Genomic DNA, 12,493 nt, shown 5'->3' with positions numbered 1-12,493 from the left:
CATGAAATGTTTGGGGGCATGCGGATACTAAAAAAAAATGATGCATTGTTTGTCTGAAATTCTATTTTAACTGAGTGCCCTGTATTTTTGTTTGCTCAATCTGGCAATTGTACCACCTGGCCATGAGGGGAGGGGAGGCCTCAGGGCACCCTAGTTGGACTTGGCCCCTTTAATGACTGTGATTATGATTTGTTTATTGGCAACCGCTCTGTGCCGGGCACCGTGCTGGGCTCTTGGCCTCCACCTTCTTGCCTTTCATCCCCACAACCATTTTGCACATGTGGAAACAGAAGGAGCTGAGAAGGCAAGCGACTTCCCCAAAGACGACTGTCGCTGAGGTCCAAGGCTGTCATCACTCAGCCTGACGCATGCCCTAGCACGGACACGTGCGGCCCCCACGTCCTGGTGTCCCACGCGGGGCCCTCGCTAGCAGCTGCGCTGCTTCCACTCCACCTGGCTCTGATTAGATTCTTGAGATTTTCAGTCCAGTGCCTGGGCCAGCACATAAAATCTTTATTTTTCCCATCCAAATTAGTTCCTGGGGAGACCCCGTGCCCTCCCTGGCTTTTATATGCCTTGACTTGACTCATGAAATGAGAGACGTCACCCTAACAACCCCTCCTGTTCTCCAGCGAGACGGGAGGAGTCTCTCTGCTCCTGGCTGCATTCCCCTACCTGGATCACCATGAAGTATTATTTCCAATAGACTGAGTGACTTAACGGCTGTCATATGGCACATATCAGGAGAGGGAATCATCTGACTTGCTCCATCCCATCATGTTTCATGGACCGTGATTAGCTGCGACACTCCAAGGCACACAGCACAGACTTGCCTGCGACTCCCCTTAAGAACAAATGGCTTCGCCTGACCCCAGAGGTTGGCTTTTATTTTGTTCCTTCATTTTATGTAGTCGGCCTTGTGGGAGTGGGTAAGTCTGGCAGCTGCTGATCACCTCCTGATCGCACTCCCAAGCCAGGCTCCACGGAACTGAAACTTCTGACTCAAGCTAGATGATTCTCTATGACTTTGCCCCAGTTATATGAAGGCTGGTTCCAGTTTGAAAAGATAAGTCATTATGGAGATAAAGCCAATTATGAGATAAAGCCGATGACACCATCTCGAGACATTTGGGAATGAGTGGCTCTGGCTCATGGGCACTGAGGGCATCCTCATTCATTCATTCATTCAGCAGATATCCACTGAGCACACTCTGTGCCTGGTGTGTTAGCACCAGGAATATGTAGAGAGGACTAAGATGCATTCACTGCCTTTAAGGGTTCCATCACCTAGAAGGGGTCAGAAATGTAAATGAGCAGCCCACAAGATCCGGGCCATTATGCAAAGACCAGAAGGCCTACAAGAGACATCTCCCGGCCCTGGCTGGTCCCCTCTTGGCTCTCTTTGGCTCTAGGCTATGGATCAGAATTGGTCTGAGCCCCTCACAGCTGCTTGTCCCCTTTGTCAGTGCCTTGTTTCCCAGACTCTCTTGGGTCTGGGTGGCATTGTGGCACCAGAAACGAGGCTTGAGTTGAAGTAGGTGGTCAGTTTGTAAGAAATACTTTGCTTTCCTGAAAAAGGTTATATTCATTGGCTTCCCCTGTTCCTTTCTTGTCTTGAAAACAACGTGATACTTCAAGCTGCAGCAGGCATCCTGAGGCCATAAGGCCACCGACCTGAGGACAGAAAGTGGAAGTGCTTGGAATTCCAGAGGGGAAGGCAGGGAGAGCCTCCATCCCAGCCGGCACTGCTGAGCCATGACTTCAGCCATGCAGCACCCACACCCTCCCTTCTCAGTGTGTGAGAACAAAAATCTTCTATTTGTTTAAGCCACCGTTAGCTGGGTTTCTGGTACCTGCAGCCCAAAGCATTCCAATCTAATACAGGATTTAGTACATTTTATGTTGAAGGTCCTGGAAAATCTAGGCAGAAGGGGTAAAAAAATGCACAAAGTCCTTTGTCCTCTAAGGTCTATAGTCCGGGGACATGTAGTGTGGGACTGTTGACACTCATTTGTGTCCTTATATCCTGGCAGACAGACCTCCTTGCCTTTCTGGGAGCTTAACAGCTTTAGCCTCCAGGAACCGAGGGAGGTGAACGAGACATCTCACACCTGCCCAGGCTCCCTACACCTCTCTGGATCCCCATTCTGTCCTTTCACCAAGTTAAGCTGTAAGAATGCAGCACCCCAGACAGTGCCTCTCCAGCCTGTGTGCTGTGCAGCGCCCATGCATCTTCTCAAAGTGCAGATTCTGATCCAGTCGGTCCAGGTTTGGGCCTGAGTGTCTGCTTTTCTAATAGGTTCCACGTGGTGCTGATACTGCTGGCCTGGGGACCACTGCGTAGCAAGGTTGTGGAGGGTGGCCAGCTGCTTCTAGGACTGCCCCACTGTGGTCAGTACTGCCCGTCTACCCCTGGAAGCAAAGTCCAGTTGAGTATTCTGTACTCCAGCTCACTTAACCGGAATGCCCATGTCCTGATTTTTTTAAATTATGCCCTTCTGCAGCCTGATGGGACTTCTCAATTGTGGTTTCAAAATCAACTCCCTGGGTTTTGCACAGATTCAAAATGACCAAGTGTCCTAGTTTCCCCGGGATGAAGGGCTCCTGGGGATGTGGGACTTTCAGTACTAAAACCAGGAAAGTCCCCTGCAAGCTGAGAAAGTTGATCATCCCACATAAGCTGGAGGCTGTGCGATTAGAGGGGTGGCAAGAGGACTCAGGAAGGCCTTGGAACCCAATTGGGTGAGCGCCCCACGGTATCAGCCAGGGCTTAGCGCACACCACGTGAGTATGGGCGTTAGTCACAGTGCTCCATGCCAGAGAAGTGTGCAGGCCTACCCTTGGGGATTTTCTCTGTCATCCCAGACCTGGGTCTGGCGTCTTGGCTTGTGGGGAACAGAAACAGCGAGCTCCCCCCGTCGCCCTGGCCTTGCTCTCACCATGTGGGGCTAGAGAAGGTCACGCTGTCACAGCCCCTCATGAAGCAGTGAAGACTTGGGCTGGGACAGAATGAGGTCATGGGTCTTGGGCACCTCCTGGGTTTGCTGGAGTCTCCCCCGCCCTCCACCAGCCCTGGGCGGTTAATGACTCGTTCAGCTCCTTAACGAAAAAAATATGTGCTGGCTCCCAGCTGAATGCCCTTAATTTGTCTCATTTGTGCCTGAAGCACAGGGTGTGGGTAAACCGCAGTTAAGCAAAAAGGCGATTACTATGATGCGATGGCCCTCTGGCAACGTCTCTTCTAAAGCCTTGTCCTCCGCCTAACAAGGCAGGCTGCCGAGGAGGGCAGTGCTAACTTGGAGATTCCGAGCCGTGGCCCGCCTCTGCCTGTGGACCGGTTTTATTTTGTGGTCCTTATAGTGGTTTTGTCTTTTTTTGTGTGATTTTAAGAAGTGGCTGACATTTAAAGATGGGAAGATTTCAAATAAAAATGTATATTTCTAATCTCTCTTGAAAAATCCAGCAGCACTGAGTCCACCTAATGACACAGGAACAATTAGCTGGGGACAAGGACAGGCTGCCCTGGCAGGTGCGGTGGGGGTGGGGTGGGGTGGGGGAGGGGTGGGGTGAGGTGGGGGTGGGAGTTCCCCAGACAGCCTGGCCCCTGTGACTTGACTCAGGTGCTTCTCCAAATCATTTCTTGTCCTATTTTATTAGATGAGAAATATTAAGGATACTATTCGTTCTGTTCTCCGCACATTATCAGTATTGGAGTCACTTTCACGAGTAATTTCTGATTCACTCGCTTTTGGGAGAGAGGGCTTCCCATACGTACAGGACCCTGGACCAGAGCAGGACAAGAAGCATCTGAAGTCTTAGAGCAGAACTTCAGAATTAAAGTCTTACATCATTTTCATCATGTAAAAAAGTGCATTTATTGTGAAAATGGGTATGACTTTTTCACAGCGACGTTTGGAGGAACATAAAGAGAAGTCGTTAAAGGAGTGACTGTTCTATGTTACCTCTGGGCATCCTAAGAAGCTCTCCAGAAAAAGTGATTCGGCAGCTCTGACATCTTTCCCGATGCAGCTTTTCAACAGGAAATATTCACTCAGGCATCGGTGGGGGTGATGTCGGCTCTAAGTGTTGCAAAGACGCAGTTCTTGGAAGGCAAAACGGAAGCAAGTGAAGGATCAGGCTCGTCTCATTATCTGATTTGTTATTTTTATTATAGAAGCAAATTTAATGGCATGAAAAAGATGGTAATATAGAGATACATGAAAATTAGCAGTGCACGTTATCCTTACAAGTAGGTGTATATATAATTGTGTGTGTAAAATGAAACGTGAAAAGCTGCATGTCAAAATGTATTTAGCAGTTTTTATTGGTGGATAATTGGATTATGGGTTTTTTTTTTATTCTTAGTTTTTAAAGGAGCTTGACAGTCGATTCTGTTTCCCAGGTTAAGGTTCCTTCAAACTATTCAATTGAAATTAGCAAATGCTTACCAAGGACCCAGGTTGAGACCCCAGTGCGTGCCAGAGATGGTTAGTAACCATAGTGTGGTGATGGTGGCATCACAAGGTAGGACTATGTTAGGCTGTATGCAATAGAAACTCAATGTCAGCTTACATTGAGCTTCAATCCTCCCACCTGCTTTATACCATGAAGCCCAGAGATGGGCAATCCTAACAGTGGCTCCACAGTGCTACTGAAACCCAGCCACCTTCTTTCTCTTCTCTTACTCATCCTTTCAGTGTGCTTTTCATCCCCAAAGAGGGCAAAATAGCTGCTTTGTCTCCAGACATCACATCCAGAGTCCAAGAAGAAAGGAGAGAGGATAGGAAAGAAAGGAAATTCTGAAATCTCTTATTCCTATTGAGGAGGGAAACCCTGCCAAAGGATTGTGTCCATGGTCACATGGTCATGTCTAGATTCAAGGAGGTCTAAGAAGGTGAACGTTGTTCAATAACAATTCACTGCCTGAGTAAAATTGAGATTCTGTTAGTGAAGAAGAAAAAGAAAGTGGATATTGGTTGAGGACCTTGCAGTGTTCACCCCAAACAATGGTGGTCATAATATCATTTCCTACGAGTTTTACTGCATGCTGAGAACCGTGCTGGATGCATTAATGTTTTGTGTCAAACATTAATAACTATTATTATTTCAGATCACAGAAAAAGAAACGGAATCTCAGAGAGGTGGAGCCAATTGACCGAAGCCACACAGAATATCAGCTGGAGTCAGGATTCTAACACCATCCCACGTGAGTCCAGACATGCGCATGTACTCCCCAGCACGTACCAAGAGAAACAGGCATTCAACATATCAAGGGATAGGTGTTTCTCCCCAAGCCCAGACTTGTGGGCCGTGGCTCTTCTGTCCCTTAAGACCAGGGCTTCTGGAACTGTAATGTGCGTCAAATCACCCCAGGATCCTGTTAAAATGCAGGTTAGGGTTCCTGGCTGGGCCTGAGATTTTGCATTCCTGACAAGCTCCCAGGCGATGCCCATGCTTGTAGTCTGTGGACAGTACTTTGTATGCCTGAAACCACCTCCCAGACATGTCCCACCTTCCTGGAACTGGTCTTCTGGTTTCAGACATGTGGGTGATTGGCGTTGAGATAATTCAGTGCACATAAGAAATGCACACAAATGCAGTGCTCCAGGGAAGAAAAACCACCTCACCGGACCCAATAGGAAAACTGCCACGCAGGGACACCAAGCCAAGGAGAGCTTTGCTCCTGCTTCTTTTCCCAAGGAGGAGCCTGTTTCCTGCAGTAAGTGAAGTCTGGGGTGCAAGAGACCAAGCCATGCGCCTCAGACCCAGAGGATTCACTAAGAGTTTGATGCTCCCAGAGAATCGGCTCCATTGCCAGCATCTCAGGAACCAGCGGGTCATGACTTCTTTTCTTTGGTGGTAGGATGATGATGATGATGGTGACGATGATGGTAATGATGACAAAGATGACTATGAAGAAGTAGGAGGAGATTTGGAAGAGGGAGAAGAAGAGGAAGAGAAGGAGGAGAAGCGAGGTCATCAGAGTTTGTTGAACACTTGCTACATGCCTGATCTCATTTAACCCTCAGATCCACCTGGTGAGGGTTGTACTATGTTTATTCCCATTTTACAGATGAGGAAACCAAGCCTCAAGGAAGCTGAGTCTCCTGTCCAAGCCCACACAGTTGGCAAGTTGCAGATCCGGAGTAGAGTACGAGACTCTCTCATCTGTGTCTCTAAGGGACACCGTGACCCATCATGGCCTCTTTCCACTGGGTTCAGGCATAGTCTCAGAATTCTTCCTGCCCCATCACTCATGCCTCCCCATCAACCCCACCTTTGCAGGTTGCAGATGCTATCTACTGCCAGCCTGAAGCCAGGCTAAGAGGAAGAAAAAGAAGGAAATGCCTGTAGAACCATCCTATGTAAAGAACACTTTGAGGTCAGAAAAAAAAAGCGCATGTTCCACTTGCAGCCCCACCCTTCACTGGGTACAGCCTGCTCTGCTCTGAGTCTTGTTTTGGAAATACAAATTTGTTCTAGTGTGATCGACATGTTAGCAGATAATTTGAGCGTGATGTGAATTTGGTTTTTACCTATATGTGATTTTTGTCCTCAGGAAATGCTAGGCAAATGCAGAAAACTGCATCCTGCTCAGTCAAGCCCTGCAGGAAACACACACACACACACACACACACACACACACACACACACACACACACACATGCAAGAATGTGCACGCAACATTCTTGAACGTGGCCCTTCAATGTCACCTCAGCTGTGGGTTAGGAGCTGCACCTGTCCGCACCTGGTGTTACAACCTTCTGCTCCATCTCTGGTAAGCCTCCTTCCTCCACTGCAGAATCACTTAGAAACTGTAACTCTCCTTGTGCCCCGGTGCACAGGTAAATTCAGATCTTTCCCAGGGTAAGTGCCATGATTACTGTCGGGTTTATGCATTCCCTACGAGTTTAATGTGTGTCAGACAGTGCTATTGTTTTATTAGGCTTCTATTTTTATTTTTACTGTTACTGGTAATGTTTTGAGTGTTGCGCTCCTAACCCCATTTTTACCATAAGCCCTGTGTGGTATGGTGATTTCTAGGAACCATATGTCACCTTACAGATCTGATCATATATGAGTTGTATGAGTTAGGCTTATCACCCGGCCTTCTGGGAGTCTCAGTTTCCCTATTTGTGAAACGGACACAGTGAAACCCATCTCCAGCTCACAGAGGATAGTAAAAAGAGCCCTGGCCTTGGAGCCTGAGGGCCTGGGCCACAGGTCAGGCTCCCGCACTGGGCCACGCTGGGGACTTGGGTTCCTGAGATCCAGTCTCTAAGTATCGGCTTCACTGTCTGCTGCAAAATCACCACTTCTCCCACCTTGTCCACCTCACAGAACAGCTGGCAGCTTGGAGGTGAGCTCTCAAATGTCAACAGGCTTTGCAGACTCCAGTGGTCAGCGTTATGTGAGCAGGTCAGACGTTCACAGGGATCTCAGCGGCCCAGGGTCACGCAGACCAGAACTTGACTGGGAGGCTGGTGTCTCCCAAACTGTTGTGAGGAACCTGCAACAGCTGGAGTGTCCTCATCTTAACAGTCCCTGCCATCTTCCACCAAGGGTGTCCACTGGCCCTCCTGGTGGTCCTGTGAGGAAGGCAGGAGTCACTGATGCTGCTCTGTCAACAGGGACAGACGGATTACAGCTGATAAGTGACTTGCCCAGAGTTTTGCAGCTTGGGACTCACAGAGGAGAAGGTGGAAATCACATAGAGCGGCACCCAGCTCTCTGCTCCTCCTGAGCCAAATTTTGCAGCAAGGTCCTGCTTCCCTCATGACATGAACTCATTTTGAATGTAAAGGCAGTGTCAAAGCCCTGCAGCTATTTATAACAGAGTACGTGTTTCTTAGTTCACTCCTCAGGGAGGAATATTGCTATTGTGAATACACAGCTATTCATAACTACCATCTTAAAAATCTCTACTCCAAACTATTTACTAATGTATTTAAGTATTTATTTTCTTGTAGTGAAAGGAAATCAAGATAATTCTAAAATTGTGGAAGAAAACAAAAAAAACTATAAAGGAGAAAACAGAAGATTCACATATTGTAACCATTATTAATCTCAAAATATTTCTTCCAGGCTCTTGTCTGTGATATGCCTCTGCTGAGTGACACTGTGCTGTGTATATGCAGTTTGTACTCAATGCCAGGTCATAAGAATACCATTTCCTTTTTATTAAAAAAACACTTTGCAGACATCAAAGTATGTTTGCATTAAAACTATGCAAACATCAGTTTTAATAATTGTATAAATATTCCATCATAAGGACATTCCATAATTTATTTAATCACTTTGGTAGTGTTGGACATTTAATTTTTTAAAAAGTCAAGTAATGCCATGATTAATGCCTGTTTATACAAACCTGTTTTCATTTCCTGATTATTTTCTTGGGCCAGATTCCCAAAAGTGGAATTACTGAATAAAGTAGATAAGTGTTTGTGATACATCTCTTCACACACACACACACACACACACACACACACCCATCAACAGACTGTTTTTCCTGAAGAGGCTTCCAGTAGCGTATTAGAGAGCCTGTTGCACCACACCATCCTCAGCAATGAGAATTTCTATTTGAAAAATCTTTGTTACATTAACTTTTTGGATGACATCTCATTTTGTTGATTGCATTTGATTAACTCAAAATGTATTGCTAAACAGATTTTTCACTAACAGCATGTTAAAGCCTCTACGTGACTATCACAGCTGGATTTTAAGGCTTGTTCCTTGTGAAGGGAGATATAAGCTTGGCTGAGCCACGGAGCTGTCTAGCAGTCATCGCAGTTATGTCAGCTGGGCGCTGGCCCCAGGGGAAGGGAGATTCCTTTTCCACTTTGCAGCAGTCTGAGCTCTAAGACTGCACTAGCATTAGAGAAGCTGTTTAAGGAGCGCTGGTCTGGGTTTTTAGGCCACATGATTTGAGGCTACTGTGGTCTGGATGGTCCCAGCCGCCGGTTCTGGAGTGCACTTTGCCCAGAGGAGTAGTTCACGTTCCACAGGGTGTGATGGGTCTATCGTGTGGGTCGATAAACCTCTGAGGCCACATAGAGGAATGAAAATATAAGAACAGGTCATAGCCCCAGCATGTCTTTTCAAGGGTTACACTAAATGGCAGAATCAGGGCTGAAAAATGAGGGTGACTGGCTGAGTCTCCTGGCTCTGGATATCTTTTTTCCTTTTTTTAGTGATGGGGCCTCACTTTGTAGCCTAGACTGGAGTACAGTGGCCATCCACAGGTGCAGTCATAGCATGCTACAGTCCCAAACTCCTGGGCTCAAGTGATCCACCTGCCATGGCCTCTTGAGTAGCTGGGAACACAGGCACATGCCGCCATGCCCAGGTGGCTTTTATGACCCCATTTGACAGTAGTGTGGCTTTCACTCGCCAGTCAGCAGACTCACCAGGCATGCTTTTTCTTCCCAGGACTACACCCATCTCTTGCCTAACCTCAGGAGCAGTTGGCATTTATCAATCAATCAGTAAACAGTCGAGCCAGCACCCGGAAGACATCTCCTTAATGCTGCAGGTTGGAGGTATTCCCTTTTAAAACTGTGTTAGATTCCGTGCAAGGGGGATACAAGATATCAAACAATTAAAGCAGTTGCCTCTTGGGGACAAGTTTGGGGTTTGTGAAATGGTAAGTGTGTGCCACCAGGAGGCAACAGAGCTGATGAAAGGACTGTGGCATTTGGAGTGAGGGGACCCTGGTTCAAGCCCAGCTAAGTAACTTCAAGTAAGTCAGAAGAAAACTGACCTTCAGGGTCCTCACCAGGGGGTAATGATTAAAATGCAGCAATGTGGTAAAAGCCACCTGTGCTCAGCGAAGCAGCATCCAGACATGAGGAATCCCAGAACCATCACCATGGTGATAAACATGCTGACAGTGAGGGTACCGTGGTCCACCTTCCTTCCTTTTTTTTGTCAATTGAGATAGAGTCTCATTCTGTCACCTAGGCTAGAGTGCAGTGGCACGATCTCGGCTTACTGCACAACCTCCGCCTCCTGGGTTCAAGGGAGTCTCCTGCCTCAGCCCTTTGAGTAACTGAGATTAAAGGCACCTGCCATCACACCTGGCAAATTTTTGCATTTTTAGTAGAGACGGGGTTTTGCCATGTTGCCCAGGCTGGTCTCAAACTCCTGGCCTCAAGTGGTCCATCCGCCTTGGCCTCCCAAAGTGCTGGGATTATAGGAATGAGCCACCTTACCTGGTCAACCTTCCTTCCTTTGGTTTTGGTACAACCAACCTTGTTTGTAAAGTTGTATAATGTGTATCAAAATAGGTATATTTTGTATATGTGCATACACTATATGTATATATTGAGGTTTATCATATCTTACTAGAATGCTGCAAATGAACGGGGTTCAACAGGCCAAAAACCAGACCCATTCTCTACCTCTACTCCAAACTAATCATGGCCATAGTGAATTGCACCATCAGAAAATTAGAAGTGGTCCTCTTGAATCCATGTGTCCTGGCCTTTGTCTTGTTGATTTCGCTGCCTGAAGGTCTCTAATTCATTCACCGTTCTCCCACCAGTCTTCTCCAAATGGCTTGCACCTCTTGCTTGGATACTCATGTCTCCCTCCTAACTGGTTTCACCCTCTTCTTTCTGGTCCTCCCTCCCCTCACTACAAATTCTCCCATGCAATCTTGTCACACACAAACACACACACATATTGGATATATGATTCCGTGGCTCCTCAATGCTGCTGGATAAAGTCCAGGGTCTGGAGCATGACCCTTCAGCCTCTGCTGTGGTCTAGCCCCTGCCTCCTTTCCCAACCCTTCGTCCTTGTCCTTGGAGGGTGGCACCAGGGCGGGGAGAGGCCACAATGCAAAAATGGAAAGGGGTGGCAAATTACTCAGACTCAAGATCAATAATGCAATATTTAAAACATAAAAATTAATGCAAAATATGTGCAATATAAAAGTTTTAGATCAAGACAGGCTTCCACCTGCACCTGCACGACCCGCCTCACTCACTTACTCTGACCTTGGCCTTGTGGGACCCTGTCCTGATTTTAGCATTTTGATATTTTATTTATCATGAATATTTCACATCAATTGTGATTGTTTTCTCAGTGTTGCATTAAAATCATTGAAATATTATTTATCTTGATTACTGAGTTTTTTTGTATGTCCTTAAATTTAGGGTGCAAGGTGAATGCCTCTCTCCACTCTCGTCCTGGACCAGTGACTTTGATTTCCGAGCTTCTCCCAGATTCTCTCACAGCCTCTTGTTCTACTGCCGAGCATGTGTTCAGAGACCTGCCTCAGCAGGCTGTCATCCACTCACGGTGCGGATCTCACTGTCATCCTGACCCTTCAACCCAGCTCTTGTCCTTCAGTACCACTGCTCCTTGTGAGGCTCACTGGTTTGCGTCTGTCTCCACCACTGGGCTGCATCAAGCAGGTACTTGGGAACTGGAGAATCTCAGTGCCAGACACATGGAAGCATGAATGAATGAGGCAGCATTGCTAGAACTCAAGATTTTATCAATGAACCCTCATGGTGTTGCCATGTTCAGATAATTAAACTCAATGTAATTTAGAATTTGAGAATCTAAGCACTGTTGAGTGGTCCTGGAGGGATATCTTGCCTGGTCTAATGCATGGAGCTTATTGTGGTTCATCTGCAATTCAAAAACCTTCTTACAGACTTTTACTCACCACTGGGTCTTGAAGGAGGAATGAAGTGGAAGCTAACCAAACAGGACTGCCACAGCTCTCTTCCTCCAGGCCCTCGCCTGTGATTTGCCGCTTGATCTCACAGCTGCACATCTACCCCAGCACAGAGCTTAGCACTCGGCGGCTGCTCAGTCATATTCCTTAGATCAATGCCTGTGCAGCTAGCTTTGCTTTTAACTGTAGCATGGAATTTTAACCAGGACAAAGGCCACCTCAGTGCATTGTTCTTTTCTGCTCTGATGTTTAGGAATCTTAAGATGATAAGAGCGCATGTCTCCTGCAGATTCAATAAGCACATATTCTGTCTTTGAATCTTTTCATCAACAGCTTAATTGGAACTTCTTTAAAATGTCTACCCAGATCCCACTAAAGGTGAAAACAAGGGCTTGTATCCCCAGGACCCAGGTGTGTTTTATCTTAAAAACTCTTCAGTTTTGCATTCTTCTCTGATATTTTCTGTATCTTTTTAACAGAAAAATTAGCTCCTCTTCCAAGTCTTTGGGCAAAATTTACACTCCAGGAAGATAAACTCTGTTTTCCTCATGTTTTGCCTGTTGCTTGAGACCCACAGGGCCAGGTTGAGCGTGAGACAAGTGCCATGCTCAGGGCTCACAATGCAAGGGGGCCTTGCTCTTAGAGACCGACCTGTGCATGCATGTGTCTGGAGGTGACATTGCCGAGCATTTGGCATCCCTGTGCCTTGTTTGTCTCATCCTGTTCCCAGCCCTGCCCGCACCCTGCTGTGAATCCCATTGTCAGAGATGGGAGCAGACCCTCAAGCTGAAAGGTGGTGCCAGA

At 47.0% G+C, this 12,493-nt stretch overlaps 2 long non-coding RNA genes across 2 annotated transcripts in view; both read left to right on the top strand.

The window, feature by feature from the left end:
• Nucleotides 1–6,649, top strand: part of LOC105727558 (uncharacterized) — a 183,302-nt gene extending 176,653 nt beyond the window's left edge. The window contains exons 7-9 of the long non-coding RNA XR_010344484.1: nt 5,111–5,206; nt 5,864–6,151; nt 6,286–6,649. This is a non-coding gene — a long non-coding RNA (uncharacterized LOC105727558). The remainder of the gene's footprint in view (nt 1–5,110; nt 5,207–5,863; nt 6,152–6,285) is intronic.
• A 50-nt stretch (nt 6,650–6,699) lies between these two features.
• LOC135276979 (uncharacterized) lies at nt 6,700–12,160 on the top strand. Its single transcript, XR_010344569.1, has 3 exons — nt 6,700–6,778; nt 9,430–9,539; nt 11,160–12,160. It is a non-coding gene; the product is annotated as an uncharacterized LOC135276979 (long non-coding RNA).
• Nucleotides 12,161–12,493: the final 333 nt, after the last annotated feature.

The sequence above is a fragment of the Aotus nancymaae genome, unplaced genomic scaffold (assembly GCF_030222135.1).
Source record: "Aotus nancymaae isolate 86718 unplaced genomic scaffold, 86718_ANA_hifiasm-v0.15.2.pri h1tg000029l, whole genome shotgun sequence".
Lineage (NCBI taxonomy): Eukaryota > Metazoa > Chordata > Mammalia > Primates > Aotidae > Aotus > Aotus nancymaae.
Note: the sequence above shows the minus strand (reverse complement) of the source record. Positions and strands in the feature narration are given on the sequence as shown.